The 23,174-nt window shown below is 43.5% G+C and overlaps 1 long non-coding RNA gene across 2 annotated transcripts in view; it reads left to right on the forward strand.

The window, feature by feature from the left end:
- LOC139574306 (uncharacterized) overlaps positions 1–23,174 on the forward strand; it is a 135,953-nt gene that overhangs the window by 23,912 nt on the left and 88,867 nt on the right. For both annotated transcript variants that reach the window (XR_011674750.1, XR_011674749.1), the window contains exon 2: positions 2,180–2,300. This is a non-coding gene — a long non-coding RNA (uncharacterized lncRNA). The remainder of the gene's footprint in view (positions 1–2,179; positions 2,301–23,174) is intronic.

Here is a 23,174-nt window from a genome sequence, read left to right on the forward strand (position 1 = left end):
GGGTGTGTAGAATCTCCCAGCGACTGTTTTGTCCTCTTCTTTTGAGTTACTTCCACATGCAAAATGTTGCAGTATTAAGAAGGCATAACTTTGCAATACGAATTTTCCCTGTCGTTAAAGGAAAATTACCAGTTACGCCTAGTTTTTCAAGTGACACTTCAAAAGATGCTTCCTGGCCCAACTTAGCATTTTCCAGACACCTCTTGGGATAAGATGGAACAAATGGGACGATGATCCGGAGATCAAATTCATTAAGCTAAGCATGGTCAGTGAGAAAGAGACAAAGAGGGAGGGTTTTGGGAGTGCCGTGGCCCTTGTCTAAAGTGGTTAGGGGCCCCGTGTAGGCGTTGGGGTCTCCAGAGGCTGCTTGGGTAATTATCAGCCCGGGCTGCACGTGTGGGAGGACGAGTGTGTGTAGTCTGGCTGGCTGGCTAGTACTGAATGTTTGCATTCTCACAGCACCATGTCAATGGACTGCCCAAAGCGAAGTGGGGAGGGCTCTCCTGTAAACTGGATCCTATATCCTCCTATGTATGAACCTACCCCCCTCCTAATACCGCCCTCTTCCCTATACCCTAAACAGGGAGAGAGGGGGATTCTGAGGAGGAGAGGAGACATCTTTGACATGTCTACTGGGGCCCGTCAGGACAAAAGACCATTGCCTGCTCCTCCATGTGGAAAATGTCTGGGAGACGAGGAGGAGGGAGGAGGAGACAATTAGTGGGATTTGCTAATCACCAGGGCAACACTCATTTAATTGACATGTGAAATGTTGTTTAATCTAACAAGTCGATAGGCAATATGACAATGGGCTGGCAATCAGAACAGGAAAGCCAGGGGACTTCGACAGCTGATTGCTGAGGGAAATGTCTTTGTCTTTAGAGCTGGTGTGTTTGTGTGTGTGTGTTTGGCGGGGGGCGGGGGGAGAACCAGGGGGATTAAACACCATTATGCCTTTAACCCTTTTAGACAAATCAACAGAGAGCAGCACACTCTCAGCTTTAGTAAGAGAGTTGTTTGTGTGTTTGTGTATGCGCCTGTTTTCCCCCCTCCTCTAAACCATTGAAAACCATCTATTTGTCATTGTATTAACACAATAAAGATGACCCTGACAATTCCAGACAAGAAAAGGAGTACTCCAGGAACAACAACAAAAACACAAATGAAAAAAAGTAAGCCCCCTTCGCTTTGACAGATATCAATAAGTATTTATGTTATAGAAAAAGCAGCAGCACCATATTGTGAAGCCTTAGTCTGGAGTGAAAGCATGGAGTGGTGGCTTAGAGACCAGACAATCCAATACTTTTATTTACCAGTCATTCATTCAAAAAATACATTGAACAGGTTCTATACAAACTCAGTACACTAAAATACCAACCCTTAACACTGGAATAATCCAAAATGCTAATAAACAGTTATTTCATCAATAAAGATGATGTCACTCTATAATAAATAATTCTCAATAGTTTTCATATCAATGGCCTCAACATAGAACTTTCTTACTGGGCGTGTGTGTACATGCTGGATAACTTGTGGACATGGCAGGCGCATGCTTTCCTAATAAGTCCACAAACAACCCAAGGTGGTGAGTAGGTCGGCGATACAATGTAACTTAACTTCTAAATAAAAAAGATTCACCGTTGTTCTCACGTCTGATCTTGTTCTTACCGTGGGACATTTGCTATGGGAATATGCTTGTACACCAGTGGAGGCTGTTGAGGGGAGGAAAGCTCATAATAATGGCTGGAACGTAGTGAATGGAATGGCATCAAACACCTGGAAACCATGTGTTTGATGTATTTTATACCTTTCCACCAATTCCGCTCCAGCCAATACCACGAGCACGTCCTCCCCAATTAAGGTGTTACCAACCTCCTGTGTTGTACACGCTAGCAACGTGTACAAACATTTGCAATATGTGTTTATCACCAAATAACGGGATATAAGTGGAGTGAAATGTCCGACATGACAAAAAAACAATCAGAAAAAAGGGGAAAGTACTTATTCACACTCAGCCATGACCTTTCATCACAAATATAAAGGAGAGAGTACTGTTAACAGAATACATGAAAAACCTATGGTGCCAATATACGTAAGGAAATAAGGAGAGGTATATTTGTTTAGAAATAAAACTAATGCAGGTATTATGTGTTAAGTATATGCTTTGTTTCTATTTCAGAAAATCTCTATTTCCTCTACTTCCTGGTTTGAGTATGACCCCTCACCTGGCTTGTGACCCTTCAACTGGATATCACTCCGAAGAGTTGGCTCTGGGGCAGACTACTCCTGTTGAACCACAGGTAAGTCCCCACTCATACATCAGCCTCATCTTAGAAGTGTGTGTCCATGTTTGTGTGCGTATGCGTGTACATCTGTGTGTTATATTGGAGCAGGGCAATCCTCCATCTATCCCACGTATAATCAAACTGCCATTGTCAGAGGTGACCTCCTAGTACTCAAACCTAGAATCTGAGATCAAAGTGGATGTATCCCAGTCTGAGTATTACAGAGTGTAAGTCTGCCTTTCTATTTTATCTATCTCTGTGATCTGGGCCAAGAGAGGTTTGTGAGCTGAGGATGATTCATCAGCTGGCTGCGCCTCTTCTAATCTCCAGAGTCACGCTCACTCACTCTCTCTCTCTCTCTCTCTCTCTCACACACTGGCATAGTAACCCCGTCTCGCTCCATGCCTCCCTCCCTCTCTGTCTATCTCGCGTGCTGCCGAGGCACTATCTACTACCAGAGTTCAGATGTTGCTCTATTTGTACCAGGGAACGCCATCCCACCCCCTGCCACACACACACACACACACACACACACACACACACACACACACACACACACACACACACACACACACACACACACACAGACACACACACACACACACACACTTCCCTGCCATGCATGCCACACCCCGGCCAGACAGACAACTTGGCTCCTGGCCAATAATCACAGCTGGATCGGATGCTTTAAATGTGTGTGTGTGGCGATGGGGGGTTGGGATGGGGCCGTGTCTGGCGCACCGGATTGGCCCACTAGCACGGGTTGGGCCAGGGAGGACTGGGATTGGATAGAAGGTAGCGTGCAGGATTAACTGCGCTGTCTAGCATGGCCTCCCCGAGCGCTGCCTGACAGTTCTGCATATTGGATGGGTTACAGCTTATGAGCCTTGTGTGTGTGTGTGTGTGCGTGTGTGTGTGCGAGTGTGTGTGCGAGTGTGTGTGCGAGTGTGTGTGTCTGTGCAGCTTATCTGTGCGAGATAACTCTATCCTCTATGAGCAAATCTGCACGGTGTCGATTGCCTGACGTGATCACGGAATGCATTTGCCTGGCCCAGACGAATCGTTACATTTTTAATGGCGGTTCCGAGTTGGAATCACCAATCGATTCAATGGCTTCAGCACATTAGATTTGTGTCACTGTCCAGTGGTATCACAGCTGCAATACAAACAATGATTAGCAATATTATTGATGAGAGCAGGGTTCCATTGTAGGCTAAAGAGGAACTTGTGATTATGTTTTGCCATTAAGATGATAGAAGGTACTGACAATGAAATCGGTTTGCATGTGCTTCATGTTTACTAGAGGCAGGATAAAAACACTACATAAGAGGTTTCGTTCAATTTCCCCCACTCGTCCGTTATTATGACTATAATAACACTGGTGCTTGATGCAGCTACCTTTATCAGAGAGCAGTGTGTGTGTGTGTGTGTGTGTGTGTGTGTGTGTGTGTGTGTGTGTGTGTGTGTGTGTGTGTGTGTGTGTGTGTGTGTGTGTGTGTGTGTGTGTGTGTGTGTGTGTGTGTGTGTGTGTGTGTGTCTCTAATGTATGGACACTTACCTGTGTGTATGGTGGTGGCCCGATTTACCCCACTCCACCCCCCTTGTCCTTGCCTATCCTTCCCCCTCTGACTCTCACCTCAGCCTCCCTCCTGGCCACTTTGCCCTGACAGCAGGCTGCCGAGGTACAGTCAGAGTGCTGCTGAACCTGGAATAGGTGGCGTGCTGGTTTCCATGACAGAGCCATGGGGTAATCACAGTTACAGCACTGTGATTACAGCTGTCACCGCCATCCACTGTAATTGATGCAAGTGCAGGGCTGCGCCGCCACAAGAGAGGGCTTAACCTACACGCAACACTATGACACACACACACACAAGCAAAGAGGTAAGCAGGTAGCCTACACACACCACACCAGACCTGTCCTGCCAAAACACACACACAGTAGCACCACACACGGCAGCACCAGAGCGGACCCCGAAGGCCGTCTTCATCCCGCCAGCCTGAAGGACAAAAAAATTCCCTGCCTGGCTGGCATCTCAATCTTTAGCACTTAGGACAACCATCTGGCTCAGCAACTCTCCCTCCTTCCCTCCTTTCCTCCTTACTCTCTCTCTCTCTCTCTCTCTCTCTCTCTCTCTCTCTCTCTCTCTCTCTCTCTCTCTCTCTCTCTCTCTCTCTCTCTCTCTCTCTCTCTCTCTCTCTCTCTCTCTCTCTCTCTCTCTCATACTCGCCACTTAGTTTTAATGTGTGTCAGCAGTCAGCAGCGTTACGGTCTTAGCCATGATGCTAACGTGGCTCCCTGTCTCTTGGCCTCTGCTGGTTGGTGGGTGCTGGTAGTGCTGTGTGTGTTCACAGATGGCAGAGGGAGGGTGTGTGTTGGTGTGTGTGTGTGTGTGTGTGTGTGGTGATGGAGAGCGCTTTCGGAAGCCCCAGACAGCTCGGGCAATTTCTCTCAGGCAAGGTGGTCCGTCTGCGGGCATCTGGACTGGCTCAGCCCCCCATCGCTGCTTCTCCATGAGAGCGCCACTTCTTGACACTATTGCCAAGATGGTGTACAGTGAACACCGTAGCAGCTCTCTCTCTCTCTTCGAAAACAATGACTACTTCCTTACCCTCGGTTGTGTTTTTCAACACCCAATTCAATGTTTTGTTCTGATAGATGATTAGTGGCAAGTGACAACACTAAATGGTTTTATAAATGAAAGGGACCAGAGCAATGTTGAGCTATGGTAAAAGCACAGTCATGTCCACAAGCTATTGTATATGTTTGATATGAGTTGAACTTTAGGCTTGTAGAATAACTTTGAAGATGATTAGAACTAAACAGACAACAAGCCAGTCTGAACGATAGCTTGGTTCTCTTTGTTGGCTGGTTATTGATCTGAGACTGGAGGTCGGCTATGATTGGCTAGAGCCCTTTATAAGGATCTGTGGTATTTAATGCTGTATGGTTGTCAGGGTTATGGAGGTCAACATAAAGAAGCTCTGCCATGCCATATACTGCAGACTCATACATATTTTCCGGAATTTCCACCCCCATGTCTCTCTTATCTCTGGCTATGTTTTTGTTCTTGTGATTTCCCACCACCATTAATATGAGATTGTACACTCTTAGAAAAAAAGGTTCTGTATAGAACTTTAAAGGGTTATTCGGCTGTCCCCATAGAAGAACCCTTTGAATAACCATTTTTGGTTGCAAGTAGAACTCTTTTGGGTTCCATGTAGAACCCTTTCTACAGAGGGTATCCACATTTTTGTGAAGTACACCCGTCCGTCCTACAGCAAAGCACCCCCACAACATGATGCTACCACCCCCGTGCTTCACGGTTGGGATGGTGTTCTTCGGCTTGCAAGCTTCCCCCTTTTCCCTCCAAACATAACGATGGTCATTATGGCCAATCAGTTCTGTTTTTGTTTCATCAGACCAGAGGACATTTCTCCAAAAAGTATGATCTTTGTCCCCATGTGCAGTTGCAAACCATAGTCTGGCTTTTTTTATGGTGGTTTTGGACCAGTGGCTTCTTCCTTGCTGAGCGGCCTTTCAGGTTCTGTCGATATAGGACTTGTTTTACTGTGGATATAGAAACTTTCGTACCTGTTTCCACCAGCATCTTTGCAAGGTCCTTTGCTCTTGTTCTGGGATTGATTTGCACTTTTCGCACCAAAGTACGTTCATCTCTAGGAGACAGAAGGCATCTCCTTCCTGAGCGGTATGACGGCTGCATGGTCCCATGTTGTTTATACTTGCATACTATTGTTTGTACAGATGAACGTGGTACCTTCAGGTGTTTGGAAATTGCTCCCAAGGATGAGCCAGACTCGTTCTGAGGTCTTGGCTGATTTCTTTTGATTTTCCCATGATGTCAAGCAAAGAGGCATTGAGTTTGAAGGTAGGCCTTGAAATCCATCCACAGTTACACCTCCAATTGACTCAAATAATGTCAATTAGCCTATCAGAAGCTTCTAAAGCCATGACATCATTTTCTGGATTTTTCCAAGCTGTTTAAAGGCATAGTCAACTTAGTGTATGTAAACTTCTGACCCACTGGAATTGTGATACAGTGAACTATAAGTGAAATAATCTGTCTGTAAACAATTGTTGGAAAAATGAATTGTGTCATGCACAAAGTAGATGTCCTAACTGACTTGCCAAAACTATAGCTTGTTAACAAGAAATGTGTGGAGTGGTTGAAAAACAAGTTTTAATGACTCCAACCTAAGTGTATGTAAACTTTCGACTTCAACTGTACATGTTATTCAATCATTGCACCCACAGTGCTCGCACACGTCAGCGAGAGTCTGCGTGGCCAGGCGCTAAAATAGAAATTGGTTCTATTTGTGACACTCAACACACTGCAAGTCCGACCTCTCCCATCTCCTCATTGGTTTTTAGGAGCGTATACCCACTTGCCATCTCCTCATTGGTTTTTAGCAGCATATACCCACGTAGGTGATTGAAAGATGTACTTAGGTCCACATTCCGGTCAGTTGTAGTAATGCTGGAAAGTTGGTTTCCAGCCCGCCATATAAAGTCCAAAGAATAAAGAGAAGCCTGAAGGAAGGAGGAGAGATGACGAGAAACTAATTTGGTTTACCGTTTTATGTTTGGATTAATTGTTGGAGTAGAGGACCTTGTGCATTTCAGGTCAAATAACAACCCAATGTTTATATCCTAGGACAAATTAGCTAGCAACAGTAAGCTAGCTAGCTAAATTGCCGTAAATGTTTAATGCTTTTCGACCTGTCCCCAAATTAATATAATCGGTTCAGAGTTTGTTTTGATATTTCAACCTGCGTGTCCTGATCGCCTCGAGCGTGCGGTTTGGTCAGCATGTAACTCCTAACCTTAAACCTAACCCTAACTCCTAACCCTAACTCCTAACCTTAAACCTAACCCTAATTGTATCCCTAAACCTAACCCATTAACCTAAAAAAGCATTTTTCCTTGTGGGACCGGCGATATGTCTCCACTTGTCAAAATTGTCCTTGTTTTACTATCCTTGTGAGGACTTCTGGTCCCCACAAGGATAGTAAAACCAAACCACACACAGACACAGACACAGACACAGACACAGACACAAACACACACACACGGAGAGAGACTTGAAGTATCCCTTGGACTACTCCAGTGAGTGGTAGTGATTTGGCCAGTGGGCACAGGGTTGGCAGCAGACCCAGCTGTTTGTGTTCTGTGACAGGCATGACACAGCTTTAGAGAACCAGGAAGTCCAAATTCCACAGAGTTGACAAACACATCTGTTCCAGAGCATCACATGGAGCTTGTTGTGGAGGTGTCGGTAAGTTCTGGTTATATTAGTGGGAGGCTGACATACCAAACCACTTAAGTTCCTACTGTGCTTCAGGCCTCAAACTATTTAGGAAAAGAGGCTGTTGCCATGGTTATCAGCCATTTTCGAATCAGTGTATTTAGGCCATTCAGCCTTATTTATTCCTATTAAACCCGTGCCTTCTGTAGGAACCAACTGTTACAGAACACGGACCAATTGTTCTCCAAGCAGAATGCTCATTAATTTCCCCCTTTTTTGTAACCTGTTGGACAAAAAGCATTTCAACCAGCGATCTCGGGCTCACTGTTTTTTACAAAGTAAAGGCTTTGGGGTGATTCCTCAAGAAACCAGGACAAACAAATACCATGATTTGGGGGATTTTCACAACATTTAATCCATAGAAAGGTCACTTGGAGGAAGGACTGTTGACAAACTGTATATTTGACATTTGTATCTAAAAGCATAGTTGAGAAATAATTAATCAAAGTTGGCATATTTATGACATTTTGGACTTACCCAGGCCTCCTTTAAGACTAATGTTGTTTTGGTTCTCCGTAATGGTATTTTTTTTGTCCTGATTTTGTGAGGAATCACCCTTTGATGAAAGTCGACCAGATCTCTATCGTAATAACCTGACAATATTTCTGTTGTTTTGCAGTTAAAAACACGTTAGTCACACTTTCTTGATCTTCCTTGAAAATGTGACTTCTAAAAACACACCTTAATAGCATCTCCAGGCTAAGATAAGAAAAAAGTCAGATAAGAAGCTTTTATGTCAATATGAGCTGAACTTTGCTCCCAAACCGTGCTCTCTCCCTCCCTCCCTCTCCCTCCCTCCATTTCTTTGATGATATTATTAAGACCAAACTCTTTTAGATCACTCCTAGGCTGCTGTGGAGCTTCAACCAAAACATATGACCTACCAGACATTCAGTTTACAGTGTAGCAGGGGACACACACTTTGACAGTGCTGTTGTTGTTGGTGGTGGAATGGGCTGAAGTGGGCTGTAGACTAGCTCGTGTTTAATTGTCCTGTAACCTGTTTATTTAGGCCCTTTGCACCTCGCTTAACAGGAAGCCATCTTCCTCAGTTGGATTACAGCTAATGAAATATCTAGACGTGTAGAGTCAACACACGCAGGTGTGATACGGCCCTCTCCCACCCAGCACCAAGGCCCACTCCTCCTTCCCCTAGCTCAAACTAGAAGGCTCTGTACTACAGATCTAGGATCAGATTACACTACCTTAGGTCATAACACAAACCATTAGAGGATGATACAACATCTGAGCTGGGATCAGTGGTGACCTTCTACCTACTCCCCTCTCCCTATGCTGGTGCCTTTCCCAGTATGCTGTCAGCCAGCAGGACACAAGGCAACGTGTGACTGTTTGAAGAATGTAAAGATAATCATTGGGCAATTAATTGGCACCAAAAGGGCACCATTAGTGAAGTGCAAACGGGTGATTGGGGAGTTGGGGATAAAGGGCGGAGACTGAGGGCCTGGGGTGTAGAGTGGGGGCTCTAAAATAACAAACTTGAAATTGAAATGCGAGGCGTTACCATACCTGGTCTTATATGGTAATGTGTGTCATTATGCCTGAGGAATGGATTGAGATATAAAGTGCATGTGGTCTCACAGGAGTGTTTATTTTCATTACAGTATTTACTCGGCAGATGCCTAGAGAGAGAGAGAGCAGCTGCAGCAGTTGTTGCTGTGTTCTTATGTAAATTGTAGTGCCAGCTGTTGTGTTCCACTGACCACGCAAACATTTAGAGATCAAAAGGATTCTTTACAGGATTTTTTTTTTTTTTTTTTGCTATTCTACTAACTTTGCTCAACTTGGAGGACAGATATAGATAGTACTGTATGATTATGTCGTGGGACTGCATCCCAGGGCTGAATTGAGTAGTTTTGAGGTAGTCTCTAAAAAGAGAGAGATGACAGAAAAGAGGGCAGGTAAGATAAATCTGCTTTCCCTAGCAACAGGCAGCTGCCACTCCTTGATCATGTGCCTCCCAGGAAGTGACTGATATTTTTGTTGTTGTTTTTTTTATATATATTTTTTTACATATTCTTGATTCAAGAGCACATCTAAGTTGAATCGCAGAGAGCCCCCGTCTCTCTGGCTGACAGCAGGTTACTATGATCATCAAGAGGTAGCAATGGGAATACGTTCCTCGAACAACAAAGAGGGAATGAGTTTATCGAGCCCCCCCAAGCCCCTCCGTCAGAGTGAAGCTCACCTAGAACCCATCCCTCATCATGGGATCTGAGACAACACACACTCTCACTCTCTCTCTGCTTTTCACTACTCCAAGGAGAGTAGCTGTTTTCTTAGCTGTGTGTGTGTGTGTGTGTGTGTGTGTGTGTGTGTGTGTGTGTGTGTGTGTGTGTGTGTGTGTGTGTGTGTGTGTGTGTGTGTGTGTGTGTGTGTTACTGTGTGCTACTATCTCTCTCCAGAATCACAAGCAGACTGGAGTGCCTCTTCCAACTATGGCCCAATATCTGTTGGCTGGGGTTGGGACCTATCAAGGAGAACATGCTAATTTAACTTCTGCCACCTCCACTGACAGCTCTATCTAACTGACTCTCTCTCTTTAAGTTGGACACCATTAGCACTAAAGCATGAACACTGTAGGAAATATTCTTTCCACATGAATAACACAGGATCTGTAACAATGCATTGAAGCACAGTCATTGGGGAGCTAAGAAAATAATCCACAGAGCGACAGGAGAGACAGACAATCAGTCAGGTTGGCAGGATGCAAAGATGCACACAGATGGGTAGACAGACGGATAAATAAATAGACAGACAAACGAAGAATGGAGAGACTGGCAGGTAGAGTGGCAGAGAGAAAGAGGCAGGCATGAACACACACACGTGCCCCCGCACCCCCTCACTCATCCACACACGCCCACACCCACAGGCGGGGGTGGGGGGGGGGGGGGGGGGCAGTGCAGTGGAGCCTAACAGGGTTTGCCAAGCACTGTGTCAGTTTCAAGGGTTCAGGGCTGGCTGGACAGGATCATGCTGGTGCCTTTGCCTCCTGCACTAATCGAGTGATCCCAGTGACCCTCAGGTCCCTCCAGAGGTCCCTGCATGGGTACATGTCATCAGGAGGAGGGTTATTAGCTTACCGCCCTTAGCACAAAGTGACACCAGGCCTCTGGGCCATGTCCGCGGTATGGGAGGGAAATGCTTGTAGCAGGCCGTCAGGGAGCACTGCCTCTAAAATATGACAGATGTTTTGTCAAAGACAACGGTTGCTGTGGTTGCACAGTCAATTCAGTAAGATTGAGCAATAGTTTAAAAACTCACAGAATTTATGCAAATACTTCCTCTTTCAATTGTGTTTTTGATTAGACTCATAATTTATACAAATTAATATATGCCAGACAGTCAAGTGTTTTTGTGTTAACAAAATGGAAATCTTAATTTTTGTGTCGCTAACAATAAGTCATGGCACATTGCTAGGCAACATAATGACACAGAGCAGCGGGATGTCAAAAATCAAACCTTTGGCTAGAATTAGTGACTAATTAATATTTCAGAAAGTGTCACGACTAGGGTTGCAAAGCTACCGGTAATTTATCAAAGTTCCAGTAATTTAGGAAATGTATTGTTGGATAACTATATAAAAAAAATATAGATTAAATGTTTTTATTTATTTATACAGTTGAAGTCGGGAGTTTACATACACCTTAGCCAAAAAATGTAAACTCATTTTTTTACAATTCCCGACATTTAATCTGAGTAAAAATTCCCTGTCTTAGGTCAGTTAGGATCACCACTTTATTTTAAGAATGTGAAATGTCAGAATAATAGTAGAGAGAATGATTTATTTCAGCTTTTATTTCTTTCACATTCCCAGTGGGTCAGAAGTTTACATACACTCAATTAGTATGTGGTATCATTGCCTTCAAATTATTTAACTTGGGTCAAACGTTTCGGATAGCCTTCCACAAGCTTCCCACAATAAGTTGGGTGAATTTTGGCCCATTCCTCCTGACAGAGCTGGTGTAACTGAGTCAGGTTTGTAGGCCTCCTTGCTCGCACATGCCTTTTCAGTTCTGCCCACAAATTTTCTATGGGATTGAGGTCAGGGCTTTGTGATGGCTACTCCAGTACCTTGACTTTGTTGTCTTTAAGCCATTTTGCCAGAACTTTGTGGCTTGGGGTCATTGTCCATTTGGAAGACCCATTTGCGACCAAGCTTTAACCTCCTGAATGATGTCTTGAGAGGTTCGCTTCAATATATCCACATAATTCTCCTGCCTCATGATGCCATCTATTTTGTGAAGTGTACCAGTCCCTCCTGCAGCAAAGAACCCCCACCTAATGATGCTGCCACCCCTGTGCTTCACGGTTGGAATGGTGTTCTTCGGCTTGCAAGCTTCCCCCTTTTTCCTCCAAACATACAGTGAATTATAAGTGAAATAATCTGTCTGTAAACAATTGTTGGAAAAATTACTTGTTCATGCACAAACTAGATGTTCTAACCGACTTGCCAAAACTATAGTTTGTTAACAAAAAATATGTGGAGTGGTTGAAAAACGAGCTTTAATGACTCCAATCTAAATGTATGTAAACTTCCAACTTCAACTATATAATATATATATAATATTAATTTATTATATCTTTGTCCATATTGTCCATGACTTTACTTTAACAATTGCATCTAATCAACAATGGCATTATTTTCTAATAAATCAGTAACTCTTCCAACTATTTACTTTTTTTTTACAACTGCCACCAGTTTGATGCCAGAACATTGACCACAAATAGATATTGACATAGTCAAATAAATGAAATGTTGTAAAAAAACTGATTAAGGATATTTCATGTCGAAACACTCCTACCAACGGGACATTAAAAACTGTAATATCTTATGTTTCACAGAGTCGTAGCTGAACGACGACACAGATAATATAGAGCTGGCTGGGTTTTCCGTGCATTGGCAGGACACAGCAGCTACGTCTGGTAAGATGAGGGGCGGGGGTGTGTGTCTATTTTTCAATAATAGCTGATGCGCGATGTCTAATATTAAAGAAGTCTCAAGGTATTACTCGCCTGAGGTAGAATACCTCATGACAAGCTGTAGACCACACTGTCTACCAAGAGAGTTCTCATCTATATTATTCGTAGCCGTCTATTTACCACCACAAACCGACGCTGGCACTAAGACCGCACTCAACGAGCTGTATAAGGCCATAAGCAAACAAGAAAATGCTCATCCAGAAGCGGAAATCCTAGTTGCCGGGGACTTTAATGCAGGCAAACTTAAGTCCGTTTAACCTAATTTCTACCAGCATGTCACGTGCAATCAGAGGAAACTCCACGCACAGAGATGCATACAAAGCTCTCCCTCGCCCTTCATTTGGCAAATCTGACCATAATTATATCCTCCTGATTCCTGATTACAAGCAAAAACTAAAGCAGGATATACCATCAATACGGAAGTGGTCAGATGACGCGGATGCTACGCTACAGGACTGTTTTGCAAGCACAGACTGGATTTAAGTGCATCGATGACGTCGTCCCCACATTGACCGTACATGCGGGGCACTAATCCAGACGCTTATAAGAAATCCCGCTATGCCCTCAGACGAACCATCAAACAGGCAAAGCATCAACACAGGACTAAGATTGAATCCTACTACACCGACTTTGACGCTCATCAGATGTGGCAGGGCTTGCAAACTATTATGGACTACAAAGAGAAACCGGCCGCAGCTGCCAGCCGCAGCTGCCCAGTGATACGAGCCTACCAGATGAGCTAAATGCCTGCTTGCTTCGAGGCAATCAACACTGAAGCATGCATAAGAGCACCAGCTGTTTCCGGACGACTGTGTAATCACACTCTCCATAGCAGATGTGAGCAAAAACATCAACACCATCATCCCGGAAACCCTAGACCCACTCCAATTCGCATACCGCCCCAACATATCCACATATGACGTAATCTCAATCGCACTCCACACTGCCCTTTCACACCTGGACAAAATTAACACCTATGTGAGAATGCTGTTCATTGACTACAGCTCATCATTCAACAACATATTGTCCACAAAGCTCATCACTAAGCTAAGGACCCTGGGCCACTCCAATACCTTGACTTTGTTGTCCTTAAGCCATTTTGCCACAACTTTGGAAGAATTCTTGGGGTCATTGTCCATTTGGAAGACCCATTTGCAACCAAGCTTTAACTTCCTGACTGATGTCTAGAGATGTTGCTTCAATATATCCACATAATTCTCCTGCCTCATGATGCCATCTATTTTGTGAAGTGCACCAGTCCCTCCTGCAGCAAAGCACCCCCACAACATGATGCTGCCACCCCCGTGTTTCACGGTTGGGACGGTGTTCTTCGGCTTGCAAGCCTCCTCCTTCCTCCAAACATAATTATGGTCCTTATGGCCAAACAGTTCTATTTTTGTTTCATCAGACCAGAGGACATTTCTCCAAAAAGTATAATCTTTGTCCCCATGTGCAGTTGCAAACCGTAGTCTGGCTTTTTTATGGCGGTTTTGGAGCAGGTTATGGTTATGTTGATATAGGACTCGTTTTACTGTGGATATAGATACTTTTGTACCTGTTTCCTCCATTATCTTCACAAGGTCCTTTGCTGTTGTTCTGGGATTGATTTGCACTTTTCGCACCAAAGTACGTTCATCTCTAGGAGACAGAATGCGTCTCCTTCCTGAGCGGTATGACGGCTGCGTGGTCTCATGGTGTTTATACTTGCGTACTATTGTTTGTACAGATGAACGTGGTACCTTCAGGCGCTTGGAAATTGCTCCCAAGGATGAACCAGACTTGAGTTCTTTTGATTTTCCCATGATGTCAAGCAAAGAGGCACTGAGTTTTTAAGGTAGGCCTCGAAATACATCCACAGGTAAACCTCCAATTGACTCAAATTATTTCAATTAACCCATCAGAAGCTTTTAAAGCCATGACATCATTTTCTGGAATTTTCCAAGCTGTTTAAAGGCACAGTCAACTTAGTGCATGTAAACCTCTGACCCACTGGAATTGTGATACAGTGAATTATAAGTGAAATAATCTGTCTGTAAACAATTGTTGGAAAAACTACATGTGTCATGCACAAAGTAGATGTCCTAACTGACTTGCCAAAACAAAAGTTTGTTCACAAGAAATGTGTGGAGTGGTTGAGAAACGACTTTTAATAACTCCAACCTAAGTGTATGTCAACTTCCGACTTCAACTGTATTACTCAATTATTTCCTATATATGATAACTACAGACACCTGTGATAATCTGAAGTACTCAAAAGGGCCACTTGATGTCTTGTGATAGATTAAATCCTTGAAAGATTCTGGTTTACTGGTAAACTTAGAAAGTTTGCAACCCTAATCATGCAAAAATGTCAATTTACATAATATGTTCATAAGCTTTTCTATTTACATTATCAACAGAATGTCATGTGCTGAGAGAGGGTTCATGGGCTTTGCGACTCAACAATATGCTCCGCAGCTCAAATTTACCGTAAATATCCCAGTAGCCACTACACAGGTAGCGTGCTTTAAACAAACTATTCAACTATGCAAGCAACTTTTCATCTTAACCATATTACACTCTTGAATAATGCCACCAAACCACAATACGCTCTTGAATAATGCAACAATTCACAAGCATGTGCAGAGATATCATAACCGCCATCGATAAGAGACAATGCTGTGCAGCTGTATTCATCGACCTGGCCAAGGCTTTCGACTCTGTCAATCACCACATTCTTATCGGCAGACTCAACAGCCTTGGTTTCTCAAATGACTGCCTCGCCTGGTTCACCAACTACTTCTCAGACAGAGTTCAGTGTGTCAAATCGGAGATCCTGTTGTCCGGACCTCTGGCAGTCTCTATGGGGGTGCCACAGGGTTCAAACCTTGGGCCGACTCTTTTCTCTGTATACATCAATGATGTTGCTCTTGCTGCTGGTGATTCTCTGATCCACTTCTATGCAGACGACACCATTCTGTATATTTCTGGCCCTTCTTTGGACACTGTGTTAACTAACCTCCAGACGAGCTTCAATGCCATACAACTCTCCTTCCGTGGCCTCCAACTGCTCTTAAATGCAAGTAAAACTATCTTCAACCGATTGCTGCCCACACCTGCCCGCCCATCCAGCATCACTACTCTGGACGGTTCTGACTTAGAATATGTGGACAACTACAAATACCTAGGTGTCTGGTTAGACTGTAAACTCTCCTTCCAGACTCACATTAAGCATCTCCAATCCAAAATTAAATCTAGAATCGGCTTCCTATTTCGCAACAAAGCATCCTTCACTCATGCTGCCAAACATACCCTCGTAAAACTGACTATCCTACCGATCTTTGACTTCGGCGATGTCATTTACAAAATAGCCTCCAACACTCTACTCAGCAAGTTGGATGCAGTCTATCACAGTGCCATCCATTTTGTCACCAAAGCCACATATACTACCCACCACTGCGACCTGTATGCTCTCATTGGCTGGCCCTTGCTTCATATTGGTCGCCGAACCCACTGGCTCCAGGACATCTATAAGTCTTTGCTAAGTAAAGCCCCGCCTTATCTCAGCTCACTGGTCACCATAGCAGCACCCACCCATAGCACGAGCTCCAGCAGGTATATTTCACTGGTCACCCCCAAAGCCAATTCCTCCTTTGGCCGCCTTTCCTTTTAGTTCTCTGCTGCCAATGACTGGAACGAACTGCAAAAATCGCTGAAGCTGGAGACTTATATCTCCCTCACTAGCTCTAAGCACCAGCTGTCAGAGCAGCTCACAGATCACTGCACCTGTACATAGCCCATCTGTAAATAGCCCATCCAACTACCTCATCCCCATACTTTATTTATTTATCTTGCTCCTTTGCACCCCAGTATCTCTACTTGCACATTCATCTTCTGCACATATATCACTCCAGTGTTTAATTGCTATAATGTAATTATTTCGCCACTATGGCCTATTTATTGCCTTACCTCCCTTATCCTACCTCATTTGCAAACACTGTATATAGACTTTTCTATTGTATTATTCACTGTATGTTTGTTTATTCCATGTGTAACTCTGTTGTTGTTTGTGTCGCACTGCTTTGCTTTATCTTGGTCAGGTCGCAGTTGTAAATGAGAACTTGTTCTCAACTAGCCTTCCTAGTTAAATAAAGTTTAAATATAATAAAAATTAAAGGATTGATTTTCTCGTCCGTACACTCATTACATTTTAGCTGCAAGACAAAGCTACTGCTAGCTAGCAAGCTATAGCTAACAACATATGCTTCATCAAGTAACGTTAGCCTATCAAAAATGAATGATTACTTCTCTAATACAAATATAAAAGTACAGTAGGCCTATATTACAACTTTAGCATATCGAAGTTAACAAACCAGGCTTAATTTTGATCAATTTCATGCAAATCATAATGTAGTAAAATAAAATTGCAACTGAAAACGTGGGTAATTCACTTGGGAGTTGATCAGCTTCTTGCTGGCCAAATGTACGGGCACTCAGCAAAAACAGTATTTTTTTAAGCTACAGCAACAATTTCAGAATGTAACAGGCTGTAAAACTCAATAAAACAAGTCAAAAATATAAGGAATACATTTCAGCTGTTTCATAAACCTTTTCCCCAAAAAATGTATTGGGCTTACACAAAATTGCATTCTAATGGTGCAGCCTTCTTATTGGTTTACAGAAGACGGACCTGGCTCTTGTTGTCAAATTGACTAGGACCAGCCAATCTCTTGTTGTCGATTCAACAAACGACCAGTCAATTTGACAACAAGAGATTTGCCGGCCCCAGTCAATTTGACAACAAGAGATTTGCTGGCACCAGTTAATTTGACAACAAGAGACGGTTCATTGTTGAATCGTTACTTGTAGTACCTTTAAGATTTTTTACTGTTCAAGCATATTGCTTGAAGAGATGATTCTGTTTACATCCGACTGCTCGAAGGGGTCTCCAAAGGTGGCGTAGGAGACGTGAGAAATTCGCAAGTTGACACTACATTAATAGGTCTAGCCGCGGGTATTCTTTCAAAACCTCTCGAGAATCTATCATAGTGTAAAAGCGGTCTTAGTCAAAAGGTGACAATTGAGTCCCGTTCCCATTGGAACATGACATTGTACATGATGTGCTTTTACCGCATTTACCAAGCCACGTCCTAGTGGTGCATGGAAAGCAGACTGTTCCAAGACTTGAAAAGACAGCACACGCAATCAACAACAGCCATGGTTACCTCTCTTGTTCAGTGATTGGCTTGGCAATCCAATGCAGTGTGTGTTTTTATGAGTCAAAAAATACCAGAAAATAGAATCACAAAAATGTACAGTATGTTACATGGACTTAGACTGTCCACTTCCACTTGAACAGAACCCTTAAACAGAGGACACAGAAGCAAATCTATTTAGTTTGGATGGATGGATGTATAAATTCTGTTTAACGCTTTTAAATATCCTCAATGAAATCTATTGACTAACTTCCGTCCACAGCGGTCGGCAGACGAGCTCCAAAGTAGTTTTGAAGTATCTGTGAAAAGATTCCCTTAATCCATTTTATTTGCTCAGCTACCTCTGAAACCATTTGTCCACAGAGCTCCCCCCTCCTCTACTCTCCTCCTTCCCCCCTCCCTCCCCTCCTCTACCCACAAGCCCATCCCAGAGCCCAGGGATTTAGTATGGAGGTGCAAGAGCCCACAGACGGTTAAAAAAGAGCCATCTGGCCGAGTGGTGGGGGTGTGGTGGGGGAGCCGTGCTGGGCAATCAAAATGACGGACAGCAGTGAAAAGTGTTTTGCAGGCTCCCACATACATGTGAAGTAGCCCGACTTGTGAGCTTTCACAGCTCCCCCTGGTCTTCAGGTAAACACTAGACCTGGCATGATATGGCCTCACAGCCTCAATCTGTGTGTGTGTGTGTATATAGTGTTAGAACAACTGCTCACTTTATTTGTGTGAGTGTGTGTGTGTATAGTGTTAGAATGACTGCCCACTTTATTCGTGTGTGTGTGTGTGCGAGGGTGAGTGAGAAGAGGTAGGCGTCCGGCGATGAGGCAGGTTAGCAGGTGAAGTAACACCGCATCCAAATTTCATAAAAAACGTTTAAAAAACCTGCCATTCGACGACTTCTAAGCTCCAATGCAAAATGTGGCTCACAATCGTCGCTCTCCCCTCTCTGAACAAATATTATAATCCCATTCTCTTATGCTTCCATCTCCCCCCCCCCCCCCCCAGCGACGGCCCCTTTCTCCTCCCTGCTCTAACCCCTCCTAATGTAAGGAGCTAGGCTTCATTTTTCAATCTCCCTTTGGGGCTCTGTTGTCAGAGAGCAGCCCTTAGGAAGTCTTTATTTCTGCCAGGCAGGGCCTCTTGTGTTCTTCCACCATCCTCCCTCCGTTCTCATGGCTGTCCCCCCCACCTGCTGAGAGCCTGATCCCAGACAGGGCATCACTTAAGCGGGGGACAATTACCAATGCTCCCAGGCTTTGATCATCTGACCACATGGAAGCACAACAGCTGACCACATGTTTCAACAGACAAGAAGAAGGAGATGGAGAAAAGAGGAAGAGGTAGTATAGAGAAAAGAGGGGGGAGAAGGAGAGAAGAAGAAGAAGAAGAAGAAGGGGACAAAAGAGTTCCCTTTGAATTCATTCAGCCCCATTCCAGTCCAGGAGCTGTGCATAGAGAGATAGAGTTAGCTATCTAGTGTAATTGTTTAATTTGTGTTGTAAACAGTTCTGTTTTATGATCATGATTATGGATTTGGAGCCCAGCAACCTCTACTTATTACCGACAATGTCTGGCCTCTGCAGCCTCTTAAAACGTTTGGTTTCAATTTGCTTTTTTTTCTCTTTTGTGAGTGTGGCAGAGAAAGAGAGAGAAGTAATTTGAGGCGGCGCTTGTAAAAGTGAGTGCTAATTCTGATGCCATTGTCGGCCAAATTGTCACTAGCCCAGCAGCTGGGCTGCTACTGCTCAGGATCTCTCCTCCTAGCCGCAGCCTCAGCCTCTGCCTGTTTAAGAAAGATTGAAAGGCCTCTGCTCCACAAAATCACCACGGCCCCATGTGGACCCACAGAGGTCACCCCAGTGAACCCCAGTGAACCAGCTCACAGTATGAAACAGGAACACTAGGACTTTTCAAAGAGAGAAGGCGAAAACACTCTTCTAACTTACACAGAGTTATGTTGTTCCCTGACTGTGGAGGTTAGAGTGAAAGGTGGATGGATAAGTTAGATGTTGATTTTAGACCATAGCCAAGAATATGCAATGTGTAGTTGTAATAGCAATGGTATATCAGTATACACAGAAAGTTGGGGTAGTGGTGATAGTGAATGTTGACACTGGGAAGATCTGTATGAATTCAGAGGGGTGCAGTTTTGGACCAGATGATAATGCATTTTTATCTCCTATAAACCACACCACACACATAGCCCATGCTAACTTCCATAATCATGTAGCTAACATTTCCAGGCACTGTCAAGTGGATCATGCGGCTTCATAGTGTTATCAGTAAATCTCTCATAGCAGTTGAATGTGTTGCGAAGTTGTGAGGATACAGTGTTTCATGATGGATCACCTGGGTCCGTCTGCCTGTGGCTGGGCCCCCAGTGGTGCACACTGGGATATGAGGTCTTAATTAGGGGGCTGGAGGAGGGTTGGTGTGTGTGTGTGTGGGGGGGGGGGGGGGGGGGGGTTTGCCAGGGATGGCCTCTTGGAGTGTCCCAATTGTGCAGGAGATCACTTTACCACATTAAGGGCGCCTGAAAAGAGCCTCTTCACTAGCACTTGGGTCCAGGCTGGAATAACAGGCTCTGTTTTGACTGGCTGACATCTCCTGACACCTTTTATTGTGACCCAACGCTCTGCTCTGGTCTGCTCCATCAACCAACAACCTGCTCCTGCCTGTACACAGACCAGGATGAGATATGCATGCATACACACACATGGGCGCAAGCATGTATGTGCACATGGACAAGGTTACACACACATGCACGCACAAATATAAATTAACTCAATTGTAATGATATCGTTTTTATATATTTATATACCAGTGAACATTGAAATTAAATTAATCAGTTTGTGTCTGTGTGATGAGAAAATAATTAAATATCTCTACATTTTGAAGTTGTTATAATTCAGAAATAATTTTTCTCTGCGCAGCAATACATCCAAATTACTTTTTATTTATGTTATATCACAATAGAACTATTATTATTACTATAACAATATAGATTACCATTGCCATTATCTTCATTATATAATATCTAGTGTTGTTGAATTTGAAGTGGCTTAATTGAAAGAATTGTGTTTTACATTATTATCATCATCTTAAATGAAATGATGCCTCATAAATCAATGTTGGATCGTAATTGGACTTCATTTGTTCTTTCATTTTGTTTTATAAAGTAAGGTGGAATACATGAGAACTTTGGAGAGAAAAAATCTGCAACAAGCTAACTTCTCCCTTTCAAAAACAGTTGCGTACTATATTGTCTTATGTACAGGTTTAATTTGGTTGTTTCGAGAAAGACAGTTATAGACTTAGAAAAAAAGGGTTCCAAAAGGGTTCTTCGGCTGTCGCCATAGGAGAACCCTTTTTTGGCTCCAGGTAGAACCCTTTTTGATTCCAAGTATAACTTTTTGGGTTCCATGTAGAACTCTCTGTGGAAAGAGTTCTACTTGGAACTCAAAGGGGTTCTATTTGGAACCAGAAAGGGTTCTTCAAAGGGTTCTCCCATGGGGACAACCAAAGAACCATTTTAGTTTTTTTCTAAGAGTGTAGTCTCAACATTCACATTCTTCCTCAAAGACATCATGTTATTTTCCAAAAGAGGAAGTAATTTTATTATGTAACATTTCTGGTACTGGTCATTTGTGTATCCTACCTAGTTCGTAATCATTTTATCCGGCTGTTAAAAATAATTAACAAGTCATGCTCTTTTGTCGTCCACCATTTTAAGTCCTCGGTCCAGCAATGAAAGGCTTTTCCATAAGCACGGTCACATAATAGTGTCAGAATCCATTTTAAAGTGCCGTAATTCAGGGGTTTACAAGGCCCATAAAACCCCAACATGCCCCGATAATGAGAAGCATGAATGGAAACTTGGAGTTCCTTGTGGCCCCTGAAGGAGAGAGCACATGAGAGAGAGAGAGAGAGAGACAGAGAGAGAGAGAGACAGACAGAGAGGAAGATAGGGATAAGGGTATGAGAGACACATGCACAAAGGGTGTTGCTAACAAAAGCAGACTAGGGGCTTCTTTACACTACTTTGACGACACAAACTAGGTCCAGGAGAGATACTTGTGTAGTGTAAAGAAACAGAGCTAGATTCAAATCTCTCTTAAAGAGATGTCTCCCACACTACGTCAAACAGTAGTGTTGCAGACATCTACACCACAAACCCCTCTCTGAATTGTACTGTGTACTGTACTGTGTAAAGACAACAGCTCTCCAACACCACATGTCCCTGCAGGAATAACCTTAAAACCAGTAGACAGAATTTTTGCTCTGTTAGCCAAATTGAAAATTAAAGACTTTTAAAATATCCACACTTTTGTGAGTCATTACATGAGTCAAGTGTGCAACGCTATGTGCAATCTGGTTTAGATGAGAAGCTCCTGTGTAGTTTGAGTTGCTATCCTCATTTTGTTTGTCTATATTCTACTGTAGTTACGGTAAGATAATAGCTGTCCTCACTCATGAAGCAGGAATGTGGCTTTGGTCACATCACACCCAAGGCTAGGGTAAACAGAAAAGTTGCAAATCTTATGTTGAAGAGAGATAGATCTCACTAGACATTCTTTTCTCATGTAAATCCACCCCTAGGAGAGTCTGGGCTCTCATAGCAGCTTACCAGCTATAACTAGAGTGAGAGGGGGGGAGAGAGAGATAGAGAGAGAGCGGGAGGGAAAGGCGTGAGAGAAAGAGAGTGAGGGAATGGGAGGAGAAGGGGATATTAGATATTGTGTTGTACACCAGGCAGCTGAAAGAACTGCTGTGATTGGGATCCGCTGTGATTGGGATCCGCTGTGATTGGGATCCACTGTGATTGGTATCCAGGTTTACAGTGGAATGGGCAGGAATAAACAGCACCATAGGGTTTGTCCAGTCTGAGTAATATCACCTGGACTAGTGTCAAAGGTCACAGAAAACAAGCTCATAACTCATCTTCCTTTAGTTTTCCCTGACAGGCTCTTTATGGCGTCCTGTGCTGTGTGTGTGTGTGTGCATGTGCGTGCGTGCGTGTGTGTGTGTGTGTGTGTGTGTGTGTGTGTGTGTGTGTGTGTGTGTGTGTGTGTGTGTTTATATACATACACTGGGGTCCGAAATGATTGATACCCTTGATAAAGATGAGCAAAAATGACTGTATAAGTAAATCATTTAAATAGTGAGCTATATTGTATGCTCCAAAAAATTGGGAAATTATATTATTTTATACTAATGCAATTGCTCAGAGATTTTATTTAACAAGTAATATTTTTTTCTCTCAAAAAGGTAAGTGTCAAAATGATTGCCACCCGTTTTCAATATCTTTCAATATCTCACCTTGCGAGGATAATGGCACTGAGCCTTTTTCTAAAATGTTTTATGAGAGA

The sequence above is a fragment of the Salvelinus alpinus genome, chromosome 4 (assembly GCF_045679555.1).
Source record: "Salvelinus alpinus chromosome 4, SLU_Salpinus.1, whole genome shotgun sequence".
Taxonomy (NCBI): Eukaryota; Metazoa; Chordata; class Actinopteri; order Salmoniformes; family Salmonidae; genus Salvelinus; species Salvelinus alpinus.